The sequence below is a fragment of the Carassius auratus genome, unplaced genomic scaffold, assembly GCF_003368295.1.
Source record: "Carassius auratus strain Wakin unplaced genomic scaffold, ASM336829v1 scaf_tig00214259, whole genome shotgun sequence".
Lineage (NCBI taxonomy): Eukaryota > Metazoa > Chordata > Actinopteri > Cypriniformes > Cyprinidae > Carassius > Carassius auratus.
Genome location: NW_020527582.1, coordinates 569296 through 586418, shown reverse-complemented (window position 1 = coordinate 586418; position 17123 = coordinate 569296). Strand labels below are relative to the sequence as shown.

At 37.5% G+C, this 17123-nt stretch overlaps 1 protein-coding gene across 1 annotated transcript in view; it reads right to left on the bottom strand.

The window, feature by feature from the left end:
* Positions 1-5842, bottom strand: part of sema4ba (sema domain, immunoglobulin domain (Ig), transmembrane domain (TM) and short cytoplasmic domain, (semaphorin) 4Ba) — a 73376-nt gene extending 67534 nt beyond the window's left edge. Inside the window, exon 1 of the mRNA XM_026257205.1 lies at positions 5663-5842. The gene's annotated coding sequence lies outside the window, so the exon portion shown is untranslated. The remainder of the gene's footprint in view (positions 1-5662) is intronic.
* Between the last annotated feature and the right edge of the window lie 11281 nt (positions 5843-17123).

Below are 17123 nucleotides of genomic sequence, written 5' to 3'. Positions count from 1 at the left end.
TTATGGGGTATTGTGAAGTGGAAGATGCAATATGCCAGACCCAAGCATGCGGAAGAGCTGAAGGCCACTATCAGAGCAACCTGGGCTCTCATAACACCTGAGCAGTGCCACAGACTGATAGACTCCATGCCACGCCACATTGCTGCAGTAATTCAGGCAAAAGGAACCCCAACTAAGTATTGAGTGCTGTACATGCTCATACTTTTCATCGTTTATACTTTTTATATGGCCAATATTTCAAAAAAATCCTTTCTTTGTATTGGTCTTAAGTTATATTCAAATTTTCTGAGATACTGAATTTGGGTTTTTTCTTAGTTGTCAGTTATAATCATCAAAATTAAAAGGAATAAACATTTGAAATATATCAGTCTGTGTGTAATAAATGAATATAATATACAAGTTTCACTTTTTGAATGTAATTAGTTAAATAAATCAACTTTTTGATTATATTCTAATTATATGACCAGCACCTGTATGGCTTCAGATGTTTGTTCTAATCGAACTCAAGTGACCTGTGAAGTGGCCATTACAGGGTATTCCCCCATGATTCCAGTTTGAAGCGAACGTATATGTTCCATTCAAAGTGCACTGAAGTGTGCGAGACATGAATTTAAATTGCATTTATTTACAGAAGTATATGATGTCCAGTGTCGGGCAGTAATGCATTACTTAGTTACTGTGATTTGATTACTTTTTTAGTAACGGAGTAATCTAACTCGTTATCATTTTCAAAATAGTAATTAGAGTATAGTTACAAGAGGTCTCTATACGTTATGCAGTGTTTTAAAAGCTAGAGATTGTAAAAAGGATGTAGCACACGCACTAAGTCAAGTGCCAGTGGATTAGAGACCTTCTCCCGCGAGACCCGACGCAGCACGTGGGACAAGACTTGATAGGCGAGGGTAGAGACTCTTGTGTGTGCAGGATTCAGGATAATAAAATAATGAAAATAAAATGTTATAACAGAGATTTGTGAGATTGCGATGAACTGGGATGTCTTTTAGAGATTATAAATACAGAGATCTTTGCTTGCATTCTGCCAAACCATGGACGCAGCAGCAACTTGCTTCAGTTAAAAATAACAGTGTTCTGTGAATGTTGATGCTTTAATAACAAATATTTATCGGGAGCATGTATGCTGGGATTTCACAAATTTTATAGAGAAAAAAAGTAATGTAACTAGTAATGTAACTAATTACTTTTGAAATAAAGTAATCAGAACAGTAATGTGATCACTTTTTAAAGGAGAAACCATTTATCAGTAATTTGATTACATTTTCAGAGTAACTTGCCCAACACTGATGATGTCACATTTGTCTGTGTGTAAAGACATTGCGCAGCACAAATCCGTTAATGAATGTACCGAAGTGAGGTAACTTCAACAGATTTCCCCTGCTCAGAGAGTAGGGAGCAATAAACACTATGTAGGGACTATGTTAATGGGAAGACAGTGCATGCACGGCGCTCACTTCTAATGAGCTGATTATCTGAATTAGGTGTGTTAACAAAGAGAGACATGCAAAATATGCAGAGCTGTGGGGCGTTAGGACTGGAATTGAGAACCGCTGGTGTAGAGTAGCGATATTGTTTGTTGTTTCTCCGATCACAAATGCAGACATGGGTTAATGTTTACGCGGCACAATGCAACACAACACAACACATAAAAACACAGTATAAGTCATTATATTCAGTAATTATGTCCCCACTGGATGCCACCATGTCTCGTTTTTAATGGGTTTGATTGTTTTTGTCTTGTAGCGCCGGTGAACAACGGGACACGCATCACAGTATGGTAAGGTAGAGAAGAGGAGAATCAATACAGTACGTGGAAAATAAGGTGTTTTTTTTTTTTTTTTTTTTTTTTTACCTTAAATGGCATAAACACATTTCATTACACCAAATACACAAAATAATGTTCTTTTTAGCAACATCATATGACCCCTTTAAGACAATCTTTGAACATGTTAAAGCTGAATTAGGGTTATTTTAGATCAGTGCAATACTGACACACATATTCGGAATTTACTACACGTATGGTAGATCTGATTCAATATATAGGGAGCTGCCTCCATAAGGAATTTTATAAACACACCTGGAATAAAAATTTAAACTTTAGATTAAACAGGGTAACTTAAGGTTCAGGTATTCATTTTTCCACTCTGTCTTGTTCACAGTTGAATATACAAGCCATTTCATGAATGTATGCACTACCTAGAGCACCTTTGTGTTGAGCACTTAAACACTGGCATGCACAAGTACCCAAGGACTCAAAATCAGGATTCAAATGGATAGTGTGCCCAGACATTAGTGTGACTGTGCTAATGGCAAAAATGACATCATCTGAACTCTCCGTGAGTGGAACACGCACAAGGAAAGTCTAGTTTTAAGAGTCATCATAATTAAAGTGGCATTGCATGTACTGTATCTTTCCCAGAGGGCGAAATCAGAATGCACTGGGATGACCTCAGTGAAAAACTAAAACCTCAGCATGGTGGATGACACAAGTCAATCATTAAAATACTGTCACTCTTTCAATTCACTTTTTTGATTTATAATACGGATTCAAATCAGTTTCACAGCAGTTAACAGAATTTAACAGAATCAGTAATGCAAACTTCTTCAAATATGAGACAAATTCAAATTCTGCTATAAAGCAGCTCTAAAGAATACAACAGTGTCTTTATTCAGCTCAATTTAGTGATTGAGTTCAATAACTGTGGAAAATTCATCAGTTATGAAATTAGTTCAATTCAGCTATAAGCAGCTCTACAGAGGGCAATAGTGTCATTATTCTGCTCAGTTCAAGTTTTATTCTCATCCAGTAGTGTCAGTGCAGTCAAATTGATAATATTACTGAATATTAAGTGTCTTTTAAACTCAGACCCAAGCCAAAGGCGACCCCAAAAAAAAAAAAAAAAAAAAAAAAAAAAACTTCATCAGGTGACAGAAACGGAGAAAAAGCTAGGGAGAAACAAGGCTCAGTCACTGGACAATTTCTCCTCTGGCCATAATGAACAAACACAATGTGATATTGGGAGAACAACCAAGATCAGCCAAACCAGCTAGTTTAAAATGCTTTATTTCAGCAGAGAATTAAAATAATTAAAAATGTTCTTTGTATACTGTTTGAAGGAAAAAAGTATTGTCTATGTAACACTTCAAATCATCCACTTCCAACTACAAAAGTACATTTAAAAACAATCAGATGGTTTGCTGGTCTTAGTTACTTTAGTAGCCTAGCCTAGAGATTTTGGAAACTGTATGGCACTTTTAGCCAGATAAATCCAGCTTAGGCCGACTTAAGCAGGTTTTTAAACAGAGCTGAGGTTTATAATTAACAGAACTGACTGATTGCTCAATGCAATGCTGACACACAAATTTGGAATTTACTACACACACAATGTCTGTCCATTCAGAGGACTTTGTCCTGGTTTCTAGCTTGTGAATATGTGTGAGGGTAAACAATACTGCAATGACACAGAGACACTGTCAAGACCGCTAAGCTAACAACGCTACACGAAGGGCCATATGATCTGTAGCTTCAGCCAGACTAAACAGCACTCCTCCAGAGACTCCCTGACCTTGCAAAATATTAGGGGACACACGATCCAACTATAATGCAACATGGAAGTAAAATCAATGGAGGACACCCCCTTCAACCAGCTCAACTTTAAGATCTCCAGCAACTTCTTCAGTAAAAATCACCTACTGCAATGCTAAAGCCTGGCATTCGCATCTTCGCGAAGGGACACTAAGCGTCTTAGAGTCAAAATGTCTGTCGAAATCCTTCAACTGCAACATTACGACTGTGAAATTTTGACATATCCTGGGGAAAAGCTGCTGCTTTTTTTTTGTTTTGTTTTTTCATTCAGGCTCACTGTCTGGTAGGAGAAAAAAATCAATAAAAACACTCACTGAGAAAACAGTTTTTTTGGGCAACGCATGATACATGGACTAATCATTCTGGGAACATTCAGTCTACAGCCATTTCATGTCTTGCTTGTTGGACGGAGTGACAAAATTTAAGCTTTATCTTTTTTTAATAGAGAGAGGACTCAGGTTAGTGTGCTTCTTTTGGACACTTCGGATCAATTTATTGATGTGTGGAATATGTGAATGTGAAGCAACGCTCACATATTCCAGCCTCTCACAGATAAAGCATGCTAGCTGCAGGAGCCAACCACATCCTGAGTAAACATAACCTTCTCCCCGATGGGAAATCATAAATTGACCCCCAACATGCCCACATGGTCCCATTCCACCAATCACAGTGGGCCATTTTTTCTCAAGTCTGCAGATTTTACAGATCCTCATCACAAAAGAAAATCTTTACACTATTTGATTCTGACATTGAGACTAGCCTACTGTTTCTTTGATGAACCCCAGAGGACTTTTAAAATGCACATACCATTAATCTGTCTGAAATCTACGACTGCTCAGGTTGAAAAAGAGCAAATTAAGATTGTGAAAGACTGGATTAGAAGCTACAACTATAATGCAGGAGATTTGTATTCACACAGTGCAGTAATTACTCGAACTTGGCCAATCAATTATTTATGCAAAATTGACATGGAGGCTGCTGGTATTTTCCGTCTCCTGATATAACAGGGAAAAATCCTCTGGATAAATTAGTCATGACCACATATGCACGTGGAGCAGTCCAGACACATGAAATATTAAAAAAAGAAAAGAAACAGACGAAGTACAGGATTTCACAGTGAGCGAAAACACTGTTAACTAGTACTGTATATTTAAAACAAACAAACAAACAAACAAAATATATTTATGTTCATACATACATACACACACGCAAATAAACATTTTAATTATAATTATTAAAAAAAAAACTTACTTGAATATGTTTATGCATTATATTTAATATTGCATTTTTTTAATTATATCTAATGTTATTTAATGCATTTCATACAGCTGGAATATAACGTAACAAAAAAATACTGGCAATTATGTAAATAGAATTCACAAGCTGTGTTTGAGCACATCATAGAAGGAAAAAAAAATGCAAGAGCTGCAAGAGGGGCTTTACCCTGTCCATAGTATGAAGCATTGTCCACGCACACACCCTGTCCCTCATGCATAAATATGCAGGAAAATCAATCTACATGTCACATTCATGCTGAAACAGGAAGATATTTCCCACATTAGGTCAGCATAATTTGTCTTAGTGGACAAAGTGATAAAACCTTAACCAAAAAGCACAAAAACCAATCACAGCTGCAAGTTCACCTGTTCATTTAAACCTCCAGAATAAAACAGATGTTCTTACTTTCAAGCCACAATGAAGATCCATTCAGAGCATAGTTCTCCTCTGAAAAAGCTGCAGTTCAGGTGATATGCTGACCCAGCTATGAGCCAGCACAGGAATCCATCCTTTCCTAACCATGGTAACCAACACCTTACTAGAAGCGGTGCGTGCGTGCATGCGTGAGAGCCGCTGGAGAGGAGAGCTGACAGCGGCAGCCTCAGGAAGCCAAATTCAATCTATTGCCATGGCACCAGTCCTGCGGTGACAGCAGGCTTTCTGCATGCAGACCTTTTCATTCAGCTTTTCAGCACACCCTAAGCCCAAAACCCCTGTCTTCCTTCGCTCCCTTTCTTTTAAAACCTGCAACACATGCCATTTGTCAGCTTGGAGAGAAATTACCTCGGCCGATGAGAGAGAGGGTCTTTTCCGCGAGCAGGCGAGTCCCAGCCGTCACAGCCAGAAGAGGAACAGTAGCTCTGCAGGGATCCCCAGAGATGCCCAGGGCTGCAGCTCACACGGCACAGCACACACAAACGCCAGCCACCACCAGCACCAGCAGCAGCAGCAGAGGCAGCGGCAGAGGATGGGAGGGAGAGTGAGAGAGGCAGTGAGAAAGCAAGAGAAAGAGAGAAAGGGGGGAATGAAACACAGCAGAGGGGGGCTGCTCATTCTGAGGCAGCCAGGCACATTACATCATTGCTTTCCACTCCTGAGGAGGCAGAGCTGAGGAGAGGGGAGAGGAGGCACTCCCCTTTACACCTTCTGTCTGATAACGCAAGTCTGTTAGTACAGAACCTGCAGAGGAAAAATACACTGCAGCCGGCTCATACTGCAGTTATGAAAAGGATTATCATCAGATTGAGATGGATTTAAGGTTTATGCACAATGGTTTTACATATGTACACACACACACATACATTTTGGCATCGGTAATGGATAGCAGGATGGATATATATATATATATATATATATATATATATATATATATATATATAAGGGCTGTCAAATGATTAACATTTTTAATCAAATTAATCAGATTATTCAGTGGATTAATCAGGATTAATCACTATTTGCAATTACACCTGAATCCTAACCATTTTTTTTTTTCTGAAATGCATACCAAAAGATAAATAACAGGACACAGATACATAATTTTCATGTATTGATTCATCAATATGTGGTTCTTTTTTTCTGAATTTCAAAAGTTAAAAATTTACTTAATCAAATTTACCTGAGCACTATATCAAACCATGCCATTTAACTACAGATAGTGTAAGAGTTTTAGGTGAACCAGTGGTTAAATATAGCCACATATCTATGAAATTATGCATAGAGAAACTCGAAAGAATGAACTCAGAAACACAAACATGCGCCCTCTGCACTCTGGGCACTCTCGTTTTTGGGAGGTGTTCATTTGCTCTGCCACAATACTTTAGGATCTATATTTTCACATTCTGAAGGCTTCAAGTGCCAGTAAAACCAAGTAAAAATGCATATGCTTTTCCAAACAGCTGTAATTTTCGCTGCATTGCATGTAGGCGTTCTGCGCATGCGTAGTGTGAAACACAGGACGCTATAACAGGAAGAAGCTCCAGCGTATCAACTACCAAAGTCGTCTCTGTTTATCGAGCTTGGCATGAATGTATTTGAGAGTAACTCGGGTAAAACCTTAAGCTTCTTCTGTGTTTTCGTCGCGACGCACGCCACTGTTTTTTACTATCTTGAGAATTCAGAGATCGACGAGACTTTTCCTGACCTAAATAATTTGTCACACTGCGCATGCGTGAAATGCGTTAAAAAATTTGACGTAATTAACGACAAACAACTAATTAACGTCGTTAACGCGCTATTTTTGACAGCCCTAATATATATATATATATATATATATATATATATCAAAGCAAATAAGCATATTGTAACAACCACATAGAAACATTAGAAACCAAATCAAATCATCTTAGCAACAACATAGCAGTACGCTAAAAAAAAAAAAAAAAAAAAAAAAAAAATACACCCTAGCAACCACATGCTGACAATTATGGCACCCTAGCAACCACACAAAATTGCACTACAAACCAAATCTATTTATATAAATCAATATATAAAACATACCATACTGGACACAAACAGAATAAAAATAAAACATATTATTAAAAGTGTTTCTGTCTATGATGGATGCGGCGTGAGGCAGGCGCTAAAGTTTTTATTTTATTTTATTTTTTTACTTTTTTCAATGTATAACACTATATTTTTTACTATACTATATTTGCATTCAATTACTAAAAATCTAGTTACCGCTGCTGATAGGGTGTTTCTAACACAGCAGGTGAGACTTCTTTTTCATCATTGTGTCTGCTTCATTACTCTCAGTCTATTTTTTCCTATTTTTGAAAGTCATGAAAACACTATCATGGAGTTTTTATTTTGCTATTTCAGCAAACAGGAATGAATATATATATATATTTGATGTAGATTCCCATTCACCGCTATAGAAGTTTACCCAACTATGATGACTTCTGCTTCCGTGAAACCTAAAAATGTGAAAAGAGTCCATTGTGGTGTGGAGTTTTGGGCAAGCAACCATCACTCAAATATCTGCATTGCTTTTAAATGGAATCAGGAGTGGCCTGTTTTTTCCCAAAGTGCCTTCAAGGATATAGAGCAGTTTAAGGCCAGTGAGCGAGGGGCCGGTGTGGAAGTATGTGGTCACAGCGGTTGGCTGATGGTCCAGAGAGACAGTGCCGTCCCCACCCACCACCAAACTGCTCATGCCTGCAAGCCAACACTCACAGCACATCAGAGTTTACCGGCACATGAACTCTTTTTCAAAGGGAGTACGAGAAGAAAAACTACATCTGAGCAATACTTAATGGGTTAGTTCACCCAAAAATGAAAATTATGTCATTAATAACTCACCCTCATGTCATTCCAAACCCTTAAGACCTCCGTTCATCTTCGGGACACAGTTTAAGATATTTTAGATTTAGTCCGAGAGCTTTCTGTCCCTCCATTGAAAATGAGTCATTAATTGGCTGAGTCATTAATGACTTCATTTTCATTTTTGGGTGAACTAACCCTTTAAGATGCCACATGTATAAGAAATGGGTGTTGCAAACAACAAATTGAATTGAAAAAAGAAAGAGCAGATACCAGTTATACACTACCTGTCAACATTTTTGGAAAATTAGGATATTTTAATGTTTTTGTCTCTTTAACTCATCAAGGTTGCATTTATTTGAAAAGTACAGTAAAACTGTTATATTGTGAAATATCACAATTTAAAATAACTATTTCCTATTTCAATATATTTTAAATTGTAATTTTTTTCCTGTGATGACGAAGCTTTCTCACATTACTGACTTTTTTTTCTCACAAATACATGAAACAGTATAAACTTTCAATAGTGTGTTAAAAAGTGAGATATAAACTTGCAATTAGATTTTTTTTTCCTCAGAATTGTGTGATATAATCTCACAATTGCAAGTTAGAACAGCAGGACATAAACTCACAACTGTGAGAAATAAAGTCAGAATTCCAAAATAAATACTCGCAGTTCTAACATTTTTTCTCATAAATGCAAGTTTTGTTATCTTGCAATTCTGACCTTTTTTTTTCTTTCTCAGGATTGTGAGATATAAAGTTATGTATATAGTTATGACATCCAATTCAGAGAGAGAGAGAGAAAAAAAAAGACCGACATGTTCTCAGAATTGCGAGTTTATATCTCACTATTCTAGGAATTGCATGTTATAAAGTCAGATTTGCGAGATATAAATTTATTTTCCAAACTTTTGCCTGGTAGTATAAGTGGAGCTAGCAATTTAATGACAATCCATCAATCAATCAATCAATCAGTATTTATTGTATATATTTTTTATATAATTAATTTACACTAAATTAATTTGGTTAATTAAAAGCCCAATTATAAGTCACCAGAAGATTTTCTTACAGCACCTGTACTTGTGTCACATCCTCATACCGTGAGACAGGGGATTTGGAAAGAGCCTGACATAGCACCTTTTGTCAGGCAGCAAAAAAACACCATTTTCTTTCCCAGCTGGAGAAGCCTGGCTGCGACTTGCTTTACCGAGAGCCCAGCCGACCCGGCTATTATCTGCAGATTGCAGCCAAGCACTGACAGACAGATTTCAGAGTTGTCTTAGCAAAAGCAAAACCACTTTACATCAAAGTGATACACATTATAAAAACAGGGAGCCTCTGCTATCATTCCATTCAAAGGTTCACCTCCACACAGACCTCCCAACAGGGCTTTCCAGTATTTATGTTTCCCTCATTCTGCTCGGCTTTGCGGTTAGATGGAGTCTCCTGTCTTTTAGGACAACAATCATAAGACAAACTGCTGTCTGAGCCTGAGCAACACAGAGCCAGCTAGTGAAAACACAGTCCTTTTTGTTCTGAGGCAGACCTAACTAAGTGATCGTGATTTATTTGTGCTAATTCCACACTCTTCAAAAAAGGCATTGATTCATAGCAAACAAAATCTCCCCAACAAATAGAGCAGGCCTGTTTCGGATGAATGACCTCCGCTGTTTTCACTGGCACTTGATTTCATAGAAGCATTTTTTTCTCAATAGTGGCAGCTGTTGGTCAATCGATGGAGGGTTTGAAGAAGAAATCATGGCCTTTTGCTGCAGTGCACTCTTGACTGGGTAAGCGGCAGATGTTATTGCTCAAACTCTCGGAGATAGAGGACAATATTGACAGCGTTTAGTGTCCTCTGTGGAATGCAGTGTGTAATGCATTCTTTCCTCTATCCTATCAGTTCACAACATGATGGAAAACAATCACCTTTTTTTTCTACTTGCCAAATATTTCATGAGTATTGTCCTTTTAGCTGGGCATTATTGACATCTGACAGTACCTCTGACAGTACATAAGAAAAAGACAGATACTGTAATAATTTTCATGTATTGACTGATAAAGTACAGATTTCTGTACTGAACTTCTATACTGTTTTGTCTAAATAAATAAAAAATAATAAACTAAAAAAACTCAAGGCAGCAATTTTACATGCTGAATTTAGTCATCACAGCATTATAATGTTCAATGAAAAATGTATTTTCATGATTAGATTTGCTAAACATTTAATGGTGTTATTATTCAATTATTGGTGTTTTTAAAGAAAGCAAATTAAATGAGCATGCACTCGAAGTCAACCATAAATAAATACCATAAATATTATTTTTGATGGCCATAATTTAACAATTTAACCATTGTGCTGTGCTTAAAAACATCTGAACCTGATTAATCCACCTGGTGTTCCTGGTCAAAAATGATTTAATCTTTTTTATTATTATTATTATTATATATATATACTTTGTAAATCTCTCATTATGCTTAATTATCATACAAATTTTGGATTTGATGTTTTTGTCAACTTAAAAAAAAAATAATAATATTCAACTTAAGTCTACAGTCAACTTCCAAAATGGAGACAAAAAAAAAAAAAAAAAAAAATCAAATATTTGGTGATAGAAAAACAAGACTCAACAAGTCTTGTCTTTGTCTCCTTGTCTTTCATTGTTTTGTCCCAAAAAATTAATTTACAAAAATGATCAAATTTTAGTGGAGAATCTGTTATATTACTGAAAGAGTTGTTACCTGTAGCCGAAGAACAGCTTCTCAATATTATTAACTCGTCATTATCTTTAGGTCATGTCCCAAAACCATTTAAGTTGGCGGTTATTAAGCCTCTTATTAAGAAACAAAAACTAGATCCTAGTGATTATTATATTATAGGCCTATTTTAAATCTTCCATTTATGTCTAAGATTTTAGAAAAAGTTGTGTCTGCACAAGAAGAAAATCTATGGGTCAAAATGGCTGGAACACAACATGGGGGTTATGTTCACTATATATGTAGCATTTAGATTTGCTAAATATAACATCTGACAGTGTTTATTAAATTACTGGCATTTCATTAATGAAATGAGCATGTACAATTAAACATTGAATATTGACTGATAATAATAAAATGTTTATTTTTTAATCATAATTTTGTAGTAGTAAAATACTTTTTTCTGTCAATTGAAGACTGTTCACCACTACTATAACTTGCTGTTTTGCCCTTCACCACATCAAAACAGTATAAAACATCATTGTTTATGGACGCCCAAACAGACCAGAATAATAATAGAACATTGTCTGTTTCATATTGGACTTAATACGTATGACGAAGATGGGACAAAGTACAGTCTAACGTCTTTTGTGAGTCCCTTCGTGTCTTTGAGAGCCCATTAGTGACATTCCAAATATGCCGTGTTGTAGGTTGACTGGAATGCAGAAAGCGGTTCAGACTATACTGTTTTCCATTGTGTACAAAACTCCTCTCGCATGGCAATGCCTCAGGCAAAGACAGAAGCGCCAGGAATACAAACACCATGGCAAAAGAAGTTGACCTCTAGCTGTGAAAATTTGTCCTGCCTAAAATCCTTGAGATGTTACAGAAGAATAGAGGGCTACAGTATTTTCTGAAATGCTGATTTCTGACAGTCTGGTTTTATTCAGTTCAGATACAATTTATTTGCATGGTTCTTTTAACAATGGATATTGTTCTAAAGTAGTGTCAATGTCTGGCCAAGCATAATGGGACCATGCAGGGAAAAGTCCCTTACTCTTTGAAAAAAGCTTGGGAAGATCCCAAGCTCAAAAGGGAAACCAATCTTCATCTTTAACCTTTATTAGAGGGATATTATGGTTTATGGTCACAATGGTTACACATAAATTCTGGCATAAAATTGTGCGAAGAATAAGAAAACATTCTATTCAGTTCAGAAGGTACTGAACACAGGAAAGAAGAGAGTGTGACAGATCGTAAAAGAAGGCAAATTGATCCAAACTATAACTGAACACATCCTTACAAACCTTGACTATTTGCATTACTGTTTAGCAAGATTTTTGGAAAGAAATTCATACTTTAGGACACTTGGCACTTGATTTGATCAAACGATCAAACGGCAAACGAGAGTCAACTTCAGAAGGAAGATGCGTTGTCATTAACCCATTCTGACACTGAAGTTAGTGCTCTGCTGGGTTCTACCCAGAAAGAGCAGGAGATGTCTGAGAGTGGCGAAGAAGCTGAGGCTGAGCCTTCTCAATCCTCCTGCCCTGCGTATGGGGAGCTGTTAGAGGTTATGGATCACGCCACGGCAAAATTAGACTTGCCATGGAAGCGTGCAAGATGATTAGCCCTGGGTTCCTTGGGCTTCATTCAACCACTGTGTATTTGTTGTAAACCTCAAGCATCGCTTCCCTCAACATGAGGGGCTGTGTGGGCAATTCTCGTGGTAGTTTAGCAGTGTTCCCCTTTTTCTAAAAGGAAAAGGGTCACCTATGAGCATGCTGCTCGGAGCTCAGAGTCCTCCTCTCATAGGAGACTGAATTCTCGTTTTTTTAATCAGAGCGCTCCAGTACTACATACTGTTTGAGACGCACAGTGAGAGCAGACATCCTGCTGAGGCAGGTGCAGAGGCTTAGGGAATGGTGCCTTCACACCAAGGTGTTGAAGCAGAGTTGGAGAGGTTGGCCAGACTTGGGTGAATCGGTTTTGCGGCTCGAGAGAGCATCACACTATCCCCTCTGGCTTCCTCTGACTCATCCAGCTCTACTGGTGCTGGACACCATGGTACAGGCGTGGCCGAGGCTTCATCTGTACGTTCCTTCCTCCAATTGTTCTGCTCCCGGGCCATTCCATCTACGAGCTGCTCTATCAGAGTGCCACGAGAGCCCCTCCTTAGAACAGTATTTGTAAATCCATGCTATGGTAAGTGTGCACGTGAAGTCTTTGCACACTTTCTGAAATCCACACTGTGGTAAGTTCGCACGCTAGTACTCTGCGTTCTTTCTAAAATCCTATATGGCGAGGACTTCGCGCGGCTGCTTCGTGCCCTTTCTTGAGTCGGTTAAAGCCCCGTTCATCTTGGGCGCCACTCCACCCAGGTATCCTCTGATACCTATCTAGAACAGGGCGTTGCTACTAGAGTACTGTTGGGACAGCTCTTTTCAGCAAGTTTTTGTGAAAGCTAGCGGTAGCCCCTGTGTGACAGGCGAGACTTGGTAGAAGACAGTGCTAGGTTTTTAGCCATATCCCTTTAAAGGAATCTTTTGTGATTCCAAGCCTTCAGCTCTACCCCGGGACAAGGCACTACAGGTAAGTTGGGTATGTAGCTTAGGCCTTTGGCCATAAGGGATAATGTCATAGACAGCCGTCGAACCATCCCAGGGGCGACTCCCGGTGAAATGGTAGAGTTGGTACTTAGTGTTTGCCATGATTCTGGCCTGCACTCCCCTCAGCATGGCGGCGTGGGTATACTGTTCCCCATAGTGTCCCCTAAGAAGACGCAGTTCGAAGTTCCCTTGACAGGGAACGTCTCAGGTTACGAATGTAACCATGGTTCCCTGAGAGGGAACGAGACACTGCGTCCTCTAGCTCCCTGCCATGCTTTGGACGCAAGCTTCACAAAGAAGATAAGTGACGGGTCCTACGGGCGCATATTTATAGTCGCGGTGGTAGTGACGTCAGAGGCTATCGCCAGCCAACACGTTGGCATTTTACAAAGTATGCTTCAGACACGGGTCACGACAAGGTGTTCCCCATAGTGTCCCCTAAGAGGTAGCAGTGTCTTGTTCCCTCTCAGGGAACCATGGTTACATTCGTAACCTGAGACGATTTTTTTCAAATAATTGCAGAATGTTTTGAGGAAAAAATTGGACCAATTTAGAAAAGGTTGACTGTAGATCAGTGGCTGCAGACATTCATGTTTAAAAAAATAGGTCATAATTTATAAATATGTAAATTCTTAAAATGTCTTTCAAAATGAATGTATATATAAATAATAATAAGAATAAGAATTTCTTTAAATATAACATTTATTGAAATGACATCCCAAAAAATAAATAAATAAAATAGCATAAACTGTGACTACAATGAAAATCAACTGGTATGTGATCACCCAAATTTCTAACAGGCAACCCTCGAAACAAAGAACACAAAAGAGCTCTTATCATATGATTCAAACTCAAACATGCATTAATGATTCCAGCACCCTATTTTAAACAGCCTTAAAGTGTCATAAATGTTGGTTAATTGTGAAGTAATTACAAAAATGCACTCGCACAAAGAGAGTCCAGCCTTCTCAGGCATGAAGTATGGTGCTGATTGATTATATTTAGCAGTGGCAGTGTGACTACCCTCTCCCAAAAGCATTTTGCTAATTACACGGTCAGAGGTCAAAGAGCTGGCCCCTTTTGTGTCCATTCAACACTGCCAAGACAAATCAGATCGGCTGACAATCTTACTTTGTGTAATGCACTCTTTAATCTAGGAAAGAGGATGTGGGCTGAAGATGATCATATCAAATCTTAGAATATTCGTCATGCAAAAATGCCATCCTGCCTTTCATGCGAGAGTCTGATTTTTGCACTGATTTACCAACTTAAAAAAGGACCAAAGTTCAAAAGGGTCAATGATCTTCTGTTGTCCTGCATGAGACAAAAATGACAAAAATGTGACGTGAAAGCCATTGCCGATATGCAATCAATTAAAAATTTAATATTTACTAAACAAAGTGTGCATCCTTCAGTGCATCCTTTTTTACACTCATATCACCCTATATTTTTTGAAATATTCCGCTTAAGGATGGATATCATAAACAATTTTTTTGGTTCCTCCATTTTATTCATGTTTTTTTTTTTTTTTTTTTTTTTTTTTTTAAGAAAGAAATAATTGGAAGAAATTAATCATTTAAAAAAAAAAAAACTTTTTCCTTGAGGTAACACACTGTAAATGCAATTCAGTTTTTTACATATTAAAACAACAATACTAAATTAAAAAATTAAGTAACGGATCTTTTCATGATATTTTAAAAGACAAAACAAAGAATGTTCATCTTCAACTACACATTGGCATATGAACAACCAGTCAGCATCTTCCCTGATGCAAGTCTCCCAGTCAGTTGAATGTATGTTTTTGGTTCACTATAAATAATGTTTTGCTGAATGTTTTTGATTCTCTTAACAGATCCATAAGAATCATTAGATCTGCATTTAGACTTCACTAGTTTTGGCTAATTCTTCTGATTAACTTAAAAGAACAGATTCATAAGTTTCCTTAGATATTAGGCAACCTTACTTAACTAATATAAAACATTCATAAAAGATATTCAGTCGATAATCAGGCTACACTGTTTTTATTGAATGTCTTTGTTTAACTAAATAAAACCAGTTCATTAGAGTGTTTTGTTTGTGAATGGGAGGTTGTATGTTTCACACTAGATTCACAAGAAACTCTTTCACAGTACTTTTTGGATGGAATATTGTCTACATCAAAAAAAATAAAACATGCGATAACAGTTAAACATAATACCATTCAGTTCCAGCCCAAAATACCTACCAGATAATTTATTATAACAGCTGGAAAATGTAATTTTTGGGGTCTATCTAAAAAAAGAGCTGTTTTGGAGTGTATCGCTTTAAATGCAAATGAGCTGCATATTCAACACCCCAACACATATACATCCCTCTGCATTGCATATTTACAACAATAAACAGCTGGTAGAAGCAACATAACTTAAGCAACATAATTTAGCTGTAGATAGGGGAAGCCAAATGCACTAAAAGTGGGACGAAACAGCGCGATGTTACAGAGCTAACTGACCTGTCATCAGCGCGGATCAATTGAGTCGCATGACCACACTACCGAAGAGAGAAAATTAAGACTTTTATTTTCAGTCTTATAAAAAAACACAGAGCATCAGGATTGCTTGTGAGACATTGTTGACATCACAGCTATGCGAGCGCAGAGACGATGACCACTGAGGGCAGAAACTAAAGCAATGCAGGGCTGTCAATCAAACCCCCGTGGCCCCGCCCTATACAATATGACGTCACACTGCATGGGTATCAAAATGGAAGGCCTAGTGAGACTGACTTGGTTTAAAGGGATAATTGTAGGGTGGTTGTGTTCACCCATTGCCAACACACATTTATGCCTAAATTCTGCATAGTAGGTGCCCTTTAATTCTGGTGCATGTTAGCATGTCATGTTATTAAACACTCTCTGCCAAGAAACATCAATATCCAAATATTTCAGCATCTTTTCTTTTCAAAGCTTCACAATGTCCCGAATGTAAACACAACAAATTAATAACCCTTTCCAGTGCCTCAGCTAAAAATCAGTGATCCATAACCTTAAAGCATCAGCAGCCCCGTTTTCTTTGGATTATTTTAACACATGTTACTTTTTAACACTATTTATGTCTCTAGTCACAATTATGAAAAAAATCACCCCAAAAAGAAGCAATGCAAACAAATTAGTCTGTGGTTTTGAAGTACTGAAAATGAGAAATATTATGTTTCTTCCACTTCTTTTCAGTTTCCCTACAGAGCTGCTGGTGGTTCCCCACAGAGAGAATAAAGACAATTCTGATGCACAGTGTTACACAAATGAAAAGAATATCATTGCATTTAGGAAATATCAACAGGCACCATGGGAAATAAAGCTATAGTTTATAGCAGGCTGAAGTATTAATCATTATTTATCATAATTTAAGAAACAGCTTGGCTTTGTAAACAAGCATATAATTCAGCACTAGCAGAGATATTACACAGCTGCTACACACTATTAAAAAAAAATCAAAGCACACTCTGTTCAACTTGTGTTCTCCAGTCAGGCCTTATAAACTTGACCCCAAATTATCCAATAATTTCAATGCGTTGCTTTAATAGAGATAAACGCCTGCTGAATTCTCTTGTCAAAAGCACTGAAAGATATTATTTAATAGCAATCTGAGCCATCTGAAACTCTTCATGGTAAATGATTCCTCTGGCAGTGCACTCCAAAC